Below are 11,806 nucleotides of genomic sequence, written 5' to 3' on the forward strand. Positions count from 1 at the left end.
TTTTTAAGGACTTGCTTTGGGAGTCATTGATACTCTTTTAGGACTCGCAATGAGTGTCCTAAAAAAATCAACGAGTCCTAAAAAATCTGAGCTAAAAAATAAGTATTTCACTTAAAACATTTAAGGACTTGCTTTGAGAGTCTTAATATTCTCTTAGAAGCAAGTCCTAAAAAAATATTAAGCACTCTCCAAACAAGTCCTTAATTATTTTGAGATAAAAAGCATAAAAAAAAACTATGACTTTTTCGAAATTATAAGGTTAAAATACACCAAATAGAAAACTCATCAGCCTTTTGGGGATTTATTCATCACACGATCTAGGGCTGCTGGGTGGTGAGCGACGGCTGCTGGGCGAACGGCGGCTCGGCGGTAGCTGGGTGAACTGCGACGGTGACGATGGTGAACGCCTCCAGCAAGCGTGGGTTCTCGGCTCCATCACTCTCGGCGGCGGCGTGCTTCTCAGCGTGGATCTCTGCTGGTTGCTGGTTCACGATTCCAGCAGGTTACTTGTTTTTTTATTTTTTTTAAAATTTTTTTTGCTTATATAAATATATATATGTAGCTATTTATATGGGTTTTAATTTAATTTTGTTTTTATTTAAACCTGTTCTTCTTCTTCTTTGTTTGGATTCTGGGTAAATGATGAAAAATGTAAGATGAAAATGCTCACAAAATATCAACTCAAAACACAAGGGTCTGTCTATGAACAACTGCCAATAATCTTTCTCTGGTCACTGGTTTTCTTCCGCTTTTTTTATGGTTAGGAACATGTCATGTCGTACACATAAGCCATGTAATTATATAATAGTGTAATTTTATATTATTTGCGACTAAATTATATAAATATTATTCTGCATTACTAATGCGAGGAATCCCAAACGAGACCATATACGGTAAAATTTCTGCCTCGTTTTTCTTTTCTGGTCAAACTAAATCTGGACCGTTCATTAACGTAAGATCATTTGTGTGCAACATCTACTCTTCCTCTAGCTTCTCCTATTTCTATTCTCAATTACCAGTTTGGCTTTGAACTCAGGCAAGCCCCCCTCTCTCTCTTGTTGTTTTACTAATTTTGACTTTGAATTAATGGTCTTCAGTCTATCATTTTTGTGATATTTGTAATCAATCACTTGACTCGTGATGTTTGGTTTATGCAATTTCAATTCTTTTTGTGATTTTTTTTTAATAAAGTAATTAACAATGTAACAATTCTATTTTTTGTATTTGTTCTTTTTAAATAATTGTTATAGATATAGGTAGTCTTGAAAAAGTTTCTCAGTAGTTTAACTTTTTGTAGTGTCTTTCATTCATAATTGATTGCTAACTGTTTGATAAAATGCTTTTTGTTTTATAGTCTTTCACAGTTGCTTACAATGTGTTTGATGAAATGCCTCTTCTAAGTTTCTGCTTTTTTTTTCAAAAAAAAAAATTCTAGTTTTATCTTGTAAAAATGATTACAATTCTAATTTTATTAAAGTTTCTAAACACTTCATGATGATTTTAGTTATAAGGAAGATTTTTTTTGTACATTCTCATCCTAATTGTCACATTCACATACTATGTTCATATAAAAACTATATAGTATTGGCATTTCTTTGTCAAATGGCTTGATCTCTATTATGTGCCCGTAAGCATGGTAAGGATGGCTCCATTCTCTCTACTTGCCCCTTATAAAACTCTTTCCTAAAAGGTAAAGTGGCCATAACTTGGAAGCTTTAATGAATGGACACAATATAGTTAGTTATTTCCATTCTCAAGAGTTCACGTCAATCATTTATTTTAATTTTCTTCTTTTTTGTGTGTCTTTCTTGCTATGTTTACATGTTCACCACAAACAACTTTTGGACTTAGGTTTATAAATTAGAGTTGGAAAAGTTATTAGTGACATAAAATTCAATAGGTAAAATTTGTTGAAAGGACATAAAAGTTAATAGAGGCATTAATTAAATATATCATGTAATACATACGGTTTCTTTTACCATTAGTAAATTGCAGTAATTTATTTTAGGGAACAAGAACACAACACACCAAGATTTACTTAATTCGGTCAGATTGTATGTGGTATTTCCCTTTGCCTAATCCACTAATCTCACATAGTACAAGATGAACTAGGCTCTCATTACAATTATAAAACACTCAATGTCTTTCTAGTAGAAACCTTAATGTTCTCTCAACACTCTTGAAAACCAGTATTCGAACTCAAATATAGGTGTTTCTACTAATAAAATAATATCATTTCAATTACAAAGTGTATCTTTTTCTTATTTCAATTACTAAGTTATAATATTATAATTTTAGATTTTAATATAGGGTAATAATTTCAGATTATAATATAGGGTAATTATATAATTTAAAGTTTTAATATACAAATAAATATTGTTTTCCACTCAATTTTGATTTGTAAGTGAATCAATGTTTTGATGCTTCTCCTTTGGATGTCTTTCGAATTCACAAATTTATACAACACTAAGCTTTAGCTTTACTCAAAAAATGCTTATTAAGTGTTTGATGGAATGCTTCAGTGAAACATACGAGTAAATTGAATGATTTTTATGTTTTTTTTTTAATCTCTTATGTTATGGGTTGTAGATTATTAATAGCTGGTATTGATAAGTCATGTGTTCTTCCCTTCGTTGATAGAGTCGGGTATTTTCATGAATTTTACCATTCATTTTTGTGTGTGGATTGTGAATCCTTACTTATTTTTTATGGTGTGGTTGTTTATCTTAGTCTTAGACTTAGTTAGTGACACAACTCCCTTGTGGCTATGGCCTTATATTTTGTGTTGAAAATAAGAAAGATTAAGATCAATTTTAGAGAGCTTTATCTTATAGGAAGATTGGAGTGGAACTTTTGATATGGCAAAAACAGTTTGATTTGGAATATCTCAATGGGATATGAACCTTAAATATTGTGTATGAAATATCATAAAGATGGTGTTGGAATAAATAAATATATATATAATTTTGGTGGGGTCAAAGATATTTGTATTGATGGAAAAAAAACAGATAAATCTCTGTTAGCTAATTCGAACGAAAAAGGAACCAACTTATTAGTATAGTTGAGTTATTTTGTAATGTTATATATATATGTACATATATATATATATGTACATATATATATATATATCTATATTTACCATTGTGATCATACTATTCTAGACTTTCCATGTGCAGTGGACAGGCTATAGTTTACATAATTATTGGTGTAATTTCAATTTTATAGCTTTTCACATATTTTCTAGATAATGATATATAAAGATTAATTCTATATTAGTGAATATTTTAAAGCTTTTCAAAAACACGTTTTATTTAGTTATGTTTCATATATTTATATAATTTTGGATGAGTTTATATGCGTTAATTAATTAGAACAGATAGTAACAAACGAAGCACAATAATTTTTTAAAAAAACGAAAGCCATGTATGGAAGGTGTTTGCCAAAATGCTTGAGAGAACCATGGTTACACAAGCAACTAAGATTGATGTAATTTTTCTCTACAATGTCGTTTTTGATGGGTTCTCTCAATTTTTCTAACTAGTGCTTGTAAATTGTTCAACTTTGTTTAGTGGGTTGGAAGGGTAAACTATTATTGTAGCTTCCTTATGTCTAGTGACACAGCTCCACGAGATTACTTTAACAAATAAATTTTAGATTCATGCTACTTTCTACCAATTGCAATGCTTCAATTTGTAAATTTGCTCCAACCATAAGTTGAGGTGTGTTTTCATTGAATTTTTTGTAAGCTGAATCTGGATTTGTCATCTTGTGTTTAATTCTCAGAATTTTGAAGGCTTCCAAATCCACGTCTAATTTTAAAACTTGAATATTTATATTTGAGCCTGGATTTGTCATCTTGTATATACACATACACATTTTAAACTAAATTTGTACAGGGAAAGACAGATTCTGAGGCTAAAGCTGCAGCAGGGGTATAGACAATGCTCGTGTTGTAACCAATCTGGTGACTGCTCGATAAAGGTGTGAATATCCAGACTGTAAATGGTTTGATTATGATATTAGATATATGTAGTATGTGTTAAACTTTATCCCAACCAGGGACAAACTTAGGACCATAATCCAGGGTGGGAAAACTATAATACTTTATTAGGAAATGCTACCAATTCATCTGCCAAAAGCAACAAATCCATTACAAAGTTTAAAGGCTCTAAAAAAAGTCTCCATAATGGAAAAAAAGATTGATATAGTAAAATAAGAATTGAGTATCTTATTCGAAGACTTTGACAAAACTTAAGAAATAGAAATACTTGATAAAGCTGATATTGACTTTTAAATAGGATAAATCAATTTCACAACTCATAACCTGGCAAAGTGGACACTTAGGTATAATATACAGGGTGAAGTATTGTTTTGGTTGTTGTATGAGTGTTTTGGTATAGCTGCAGTTGTAATTTTTGTTTTGCTCAAAAAGTTGTACTCACTTAATACATTGTATTTATTGTTCTGTTAGTGTAATATGCTTGGTCTGCATAATTTATTGATTAGTGCATTTTTTGTCACCGAGTATTGCTTTATACCACTGTTTTTTTTTTTTTGTATCAATTGTTTTGTATGTCATGCACTATCTATATTTATATAAAATTGAAATAGGGTAGGCAATAGACACTAAGTCTGGCTATATACACATATAAGATATATATATTTCAAAAAATTGGTTGAAAAGTGGTTGTTGTTCTGATTGTATTTTTGTAACCTTTGATTATGTTTACATGTTCAGCTTCAGTGGTAAAACTGCTAAAAATTACTCAAAACAATGGACCTGTTTGGTTAGCCTTACTGGTTTTATTAGAGCAGAAAACATAGATTGATATGGATTCATATTATTGCTTAATTTTGTGGTTAAACGTGTACTGTGTAAAGCCCATTTTCTTCACTTTGTTTCACTTCGTTTCATTGATTTGTAATTTAGTTTTTTGAGAAGTTGATTGGTTTTTTTGTACTCTTTCAAATTCATTTCATTGTATTCTTCTTTTGAGATTTTGCAACTTGCAACAATGATTAACATATTCTATTACACACCTATAATTAATGTTGGAGTTCTTCACTTATAGATTTTAATGTTTTTGCAGCAAGCACTTTTTTTAAAAGGTACGAAAATAGTCTTATTGATATAATTTATTTCTCTTGTTTTTGTTTTTATACATTTCTAAAAATGTAGAGCTAGCTAGATAGATAAGAGTTAATGAAAAGTATTGCCTCGCCCACATGAATAATTGTATCATTATGTAGTATAGCTAGAATTAGATATACATAGCCTTACTAGGACCTATGTATACCTACGAGCTTTGCATATATTTGCTTTGTCATCAAGTGATAGAAATATTGGATTATGAAATTTTACATAGTATATCTAGGAGTAGGAGTGGACCTAGGTAGAGTGTTTCAATTTCATTCATTTTAATATTATTAAAAAAATAGACATATAATTATAAACTATTTTTGTATATCTGTATATATTTTTTTTCAGGTGCTCCAATTCTACAATTGTCTCAACTTTCAACTATTTGGTTACCACTAAATCTTGATATCATTTAGGTCCTATATTTTTCATTATTTTACAATTTTGAATGATAAATGTATTACTTTAGTGGAGTTTGAATATCTTAGATATTCATCTGTAGTGAAGTAGGTTCTGGGAATTCTGTGTGCTGCGGTGATAACGGAAGATTGAGAACTTGCATGTCTTAGTGAAGTAGGTTCCGAGAATTTTGTGTGCTGCGGTGATATATGGATGAAAACCTGTGTGATGTTTGATTTGTTTGACATGTTGGTATTGATTGTGAGAGATGGCTAGGCTAGTAAATTATGGGATATGCTGTCTGATTTTCTATAGAATTTTTTGTACTTAGTTTTGTGTGTAAATATGAAAAAGATGATTGCCACAATGATAAATTTGTGATCCGAATATTTACCATTTGAGTTACTTTAAACATAATAATGAGTTACTCTATATGTAACCACCAAATTACTCTGAGTTACTCTAAATGTACTAACAAGGTTACTCTCTATATATACCAACTTAGTTATATTTTGTATATCAACAAGTGGGTTCAATATGTACCAACTAGGTTACTTTTTGTGTACTAATGAGTTACTCAAAATGTAATAGGTGGGCTACTCTTTTATTATGTAGCAATCGGCAGGGAAGGTGGTTGAGCTGGGCTCGGGGCTGGCTGGAGGTCGAAGGCGCAGGGAGGGGTTTAGGTTGGGCTGGGCTGGGCTTGGCTTGGGTCGACGGTGCAGGGAGGGGCTCGGCAGGGATGGTGGCTGGGCTGGGCTCGGGGCTGGCTGGTGGGGTTCTCAACTTCACGGCGGCAACACTATAGCTCACGGCGGCAGCAAGTATTTATTTTATTTCTTGATTTTTTTATGTTAAAATATGTTTCATTTGATTGTGTTGGATATGTTCAGATCTGATTTTGAGCCTAGACTAATAATGAATATCATCTTTAGTGTATTTTGCTTATGCTTTAATGGCTTTATACTTGTGTTTCACTATTGGTTTTTGGTGTATTTTGTGACTTGATTTTGTTGTATTTTGTGACTGGATTTTGTTGTGTTTATGGTTTATTTTGATGCTTCTTTAATGGATTAATATGGTAGATTTATGGTCTATTTTGTTGCTGATTTTGGTGTAGTTTGCTACTGTTTTGAAATACCTCTATGTACTGGATGAATAACATTTTATGAAATAGTACTATCTATACCTTCTATTATATATATTTATAATTGTTGTGTGTGTCTACTTATTTATAAGTTTGAATTATAATTGTTGTCTGCTAGTCCTAAAAAGCCTTTTTTGTAAAAAAAATTTGCCATTTTTTTAGTATTTTCTTTTCAAAATTCTTTTGATACATATTCGACACTCAAATGGATATATATTTTTAAATCAAAATTAAAATTGTAGCTGTGTTTTTTTTTTTTAAAAAAATTACTTTTAAGGGCATGCAAAGCGAGTCCTAAAAAATTACCCGCGAGTCCTAAAAAATCTGGGTGAGTGCCTTTAATTAAGTTTTTAGGACTCGCACAGATTTTTTAGGACTCGCGTTATGAGTCTTAAAAACAGTTTTTTAGGACTTGCATTGCGAGTTCTAAAAAACCTTAGTTTTTAAGGCTCTCAAATAGAGGACTCGCAATGCCAGTCTTAAAAAACCTTTTTTGTAGTAGTGTGTCATGAAAGTAAAGTTGATATCTGAGGGATTCAACCACCCATGTATATGGCAGCCATCAATTCCATTTTCTTGCTATGTATATAAATATATATATATATTGAGTTTATAAATGAAAAATAATTAGAGAGATCTGTAAATGTAATTATAATTAATTTGGCAAAAATGGTAACAGTAAAATTAAATGATACGTACATGGAGTAAGAGTTTCTTGGCAGAAAATTGATTGGCCATGACCGGAGAACCTTCACATAAACCAGGAACAATTTGAAATTTCCTGAATTCACCTCCAAAACCTCTAGATATGCTGCCACTTCTATATGAGATATAAACAAACAAGCACATCAGTTTGATCAAATAAAAAAGAACAAAGTTGAAAATTTTGTAGCAACAAGCTTGTACACCACAGACCCCATGCCTCCAAGTGGAACTGTAGAGTCCAAGAACTTTACTTAGCTAGTTAGATAGTAGTAGTAATAGTAATAGCTAGTAGTAGTTATAGTATGTTTATTACTGTGGATTTTGGTTCAAGCCGGGACTTAGTTGTAAACTCTTAGCAATAGTTATGGATTTTATAAGTTTAACCTATAGTTTAAGAATATTAATTATAACATAAGGTTTGATTAAAATTATTGGTTATTAATAAGATAATTATTATAACCTAAGGTTTAGATAGAGCTAATAAGAATATGATACTTGTCATGAGCATGGTTATTCCTAAGGTTTAGATAGAGCCAATAGGAATATGACACTTGTCATATGCATGATTGTTAAGGAATTGTTATTTTAATGATAAAATAAGGGAAATATAAGACTTAGTCTTCACCAGAATCTGTTAGGAGCATGACATTTGTCACAATTTTATTTATTTGTGATTTAGATAATTAAATATATTTTTCGTAACTTTAGGGTACTGTAACTTCCGACCTATTTTTGACCTAGTTATGTTATGAATTTCGAAAAATAGTATTTCTAAAAAGTTGTAGATAATTGAATTAGATTTCTAACGGTATAAAGATAGTCTAAATTGGAGTCCTACAGCTCTAGATATGTTGATTTTACTGCAGGTGAGTTTAGAGTTACGAGATTTAGGGAGTTAGAAGTTAGGATTCTATTTGTTTTTATTATTTTTGTTTTTAAAAATCAAGCTTTGACTCTGTAAACCTCTCTCTGAACAATTTGACCAAGTCCTAAGCCTTTGGCTGAAGAATATTTAAATATTTTCAATTAAATTCATTATTTTTATTCAAAGCCAAAAAAAAGATTTTTATTCCTAGAACTCTATAAATAGGACCTAGCACCAAGCCTTTTCATTCATTCTTCAAGCATTAATCAAAGCCTTCCAGGTGCTAGTGAGACTATAGAGTGATAAACACTTGGGTTGGGGTTATAAGTTTAATCATTATAAGCTTAATAAACACTTGGGAAGTAAGGTTATAGTGTATTTCGGTTTCGAGGTATAGTTCGGTCATAGAAGCATTCAAGGTATTCCTAATTCTAGTTCCTTTCTGTATTGATTCTTATAGTTCTTCTCTACTCAAATCCTAACTGAGTCTTTTCTATTCTTGGTTAGGCATCTAAGTTCTTGAACTTGAGGTTCTTGTGGGTAAGTATCTTTTCGATGGTGTAGTTCATTCTTTTCATCTCTTTTCCTTAGTATACTCACCTCTCTATTATGGTTTTTTTTAGGAGTGTTCCAAAGTCCTGATCTTGTTCTCACATCTCGATTTTTTGTAAGGAAAATAGGATAGTTTCTATATGCTTATGTGTATGTTTATGTATAATATGTTTATGCTATAGTACGTTATGTTATGTTTATCTGGGGCTCATAGTTGCTTAGTGCCCTAGTGTTTATTATTTTTATGTTTATAGTTATGATTTACTCTACCTCAGATATTAGACAGAGGACCTAGATGGATTATCATATACTATCATGTGATCTACCCTACCTCAGATATTAAATAGGGGACCTAGATGGGTTATCATATACTATCATGTGATCTAACCTACCTCAGATATTAGACAGGGGACGTAGATGGTTTATCACATGTCTTAATGGCCATTAATAGTGTAGTCCGATATGGTATACGTCTTTATAGTCATATGTTTATGTTTATGATATATGTTCTTATAGTCATATGTTTTTAGTGTATGCTTATGATTTATTATGTATGTTTTAGATAGTATTGTGTTTTATAGTATATGATGTAGTTTTATGCTCATGTATGTGATGTATGTTTTTAGTAGGTTTTCCTTGCTGGGCATTAGACTCATTCCTTTTTTTTTTTTAGTGTAATGTAGGAAACTAGATACGGAGGCGGAAGGATTCTTGGAAGCTTGGCATGTGTGTTGAGGATGAACGGATTGAGTGGATTGCGTGTCGATCGAGGATGACGTTTATTTTAGTCTTTTAAATTATGTTCTTGATGTAATTCTGCAACTAGTATTTAAAGTTTATGTTTTATGTTTTATCAAACAATGTTTTATCTTCTAAACAATGGGTACCCATACCACATTTTACATTTATTTTGGAGTTTTAATAAAGATATGATTATTTCTTGTGAATGTTTCTTCAAAGTAGTAGCTATGTCTAGTAGTTTTAATGGTCCAAGGTCTTATAAATAGTTGGGTCATTACAGGAACACCTTAAGATGCAAATGGCTTGCAACTTTCACGATTGAAAGGATCAATTGGAGCTTTCTGCAAAGATATACAATTAAGCAATTAACTTTCAAACTCCTATGCATAAAGATAATTTCATCGAAGTGTTAATAGTCACAACACCATACGACAAATTGTTACTAAGGTAAAATAAAATAAATGAAAGAATGAAAATTTACCCTTCCATGAGAGGCTTCTTCTCTTACATATGACCATAGTTGTATACCTAGTCGAACCTAAAAATTAACGTCCATACACAAGTTAGAAGTTGAGCAAGACAAAAATCAACAAGCGAGCAGGAAAACTAAGAGAAGAAACTCACTCTTATATTTGATTACACATATTATTCTCTCCACAGCCCACCCCACACTCTCTGCCCAAAATAATTAAGCTCGTACACAGGTTACCTTTCTTCTCCACAATACCCAAAACATAACACACAAAAATACCCAAAATTTGCCCACGACAAAGAGGGCGACACGAAAAGATTGGAGAGGCTTGGGTATCGGGTTTCACCCCAAACTCATCCTCCATGAGTGAGACAAGAGCCAAAATTTCATCATAAAACTCGAACTGGGCATAGCTCTAGATGAAAATCAAGAACGTACCTTTATCGACAGGGCAAGCGGAGCGCTTCATATCGAGAAGGAGATTGGTCATGGAGTCAAAAGAGCCAACCTTGGTGAGTTTGCGAAGAATCTCCTGGTAGATGGAGGAAGTGGGTGAGAAATTAGGTTGTTTCGAGGCCCAGTCGAAGATGCAAAGCGCAGAGGATTCATCATTCTGGCGACGAAGGGTGTTGAGAAGCTGCTTGGAGGTGAAGTCGGGAGGGAGGGGTTGATGTTGAGACTGAGAAGAAGAGAGTGAATTGGGATTGAAGTTGAAGGAGCGGTGTTGAGAGAGTGAGGAAGAGACCAAGGACAGCACATGAGAGAGAGGCCAAAAAAAAAATATAACTTTTACAAGTTATAGGCGGGCTCCCAAAATATATTACCGCCATTTTTTTCCATTTACCACATATACATATCATAATACTTTTTCAGTAGAATTATATTATTATGTTATGAAAACAGGTATTTGGTGTAGTGAAATAATTGGAGATATATCTAAGGTTAGGAAGTCTAGGTGGGAATACTGGGGAATTTTACCATTTTGCCCTCGGGGACATTTCCTGTACCCCGAGCCTCGAGATTAACTTGATTGCCTAAGAATAGACTAAGTAAGTCACAGAATTCGGTGGAACATTAGGAACCAACCTTCTTCCCTTCTCTCTTTCTCTCTCAAAGAAAAACCATTGGAATCTAAGAGTAATTCAGTTGGAACTCTGTGATTTGAGCTAGAGTTTTGAGGGATTAGCTCAGTTCAACCAGGATTGAGGTAAGGATTCAATCACACTTTTTGTTGTTGAAATTCTGTGGTTTTATTTGAGTTCTAAGAGGTTTTTGGGTTTTGAATTTGAAGACTGAATTGAAGCTAGGAACTTGGAAGTTAGCTCAGAAATTTCTTAGAGAATTGATTCTGCAGTGAAGGTAAGCTCGAATTTATGGTTTAATGGCTGAACTTTAGTGTTTCCATGACTGGTTTTGATGTTTTAAGCTTTTGAGTTTCAGAGATTGAAGTGAGATTTTTGTGAGTCTCTAGGATAAGTTTTTGCTGGGTTGTGTAGCTGGAATTGTGTTAATGGTCTCACCTTCCATTGAAACAAACAAGGGGTAAGATTTTGAATGTTAGGAAAATATGTATTTTGCCTCAATGGAAATAATAATAAATTACAATTCTATGCAATATATTACAAATAAATAATTATTGATTAAAAAAAAGTTACAACTCTATAACTGAAAATTACAAATAAACAAAGAAAATGAAGAAGATGATGAAGAAGAAGAAGAGAATAGTAAAATACAACTCTAAGCAAAAGGTTACAAATAAAGTAAATTGTTTGAAACAAAAGAAAA

The 11,806-nt window shown here is 32.1% G+C and overlaps 1 long non-coding RNA gene across 3 annotated transcripts; it reads left to right on the forward strand.

The window, feature by feature from the left end:
- Window positions 1-244: 244 nt before the first annotated feature.
- LOC133794428 (uncharacterized) lies at window positions 245-9,759 on the forward strand. 3 transcript variants are annotated; one of them, XR_009875217.1, is made up of 4 exons: window positions 245-502; window positions 3,897-3,981; window positions 6,131-6,363; window positions 9,482-9,759. It is a non-coding gene; the product is annotated as an uncharacterized LOC133794428 (long non-coding RNA). The 3 variants fall into 3 exon arrangements; XR_009875218.1 differs by having other exon boundaries at window positions 9,492-9,759; XR_009875216.1 differs by lacking the exon at window positions 9,482-9,759 and having other exon boundaries at window positions 250-502; window positions 6,131-6,519.
- The last annotated feature ends 2,047 nt before the right edge of the window (window positions 9,760-11,806 follow it).

This window comes from Humulus lupulus, chromosome 8, assembly GCF_963169125.1.
Source record: "Humulus lupulus chromosome 8, drHumLupu1.1, whole genome shotgun sequence".
Lineage (NCBI taxonomy): Eukaryota > Viridiplantae > Streptophyta > Magnoliopsida > Rosales > Cannabaceae > Humulus > Humulus lupulus.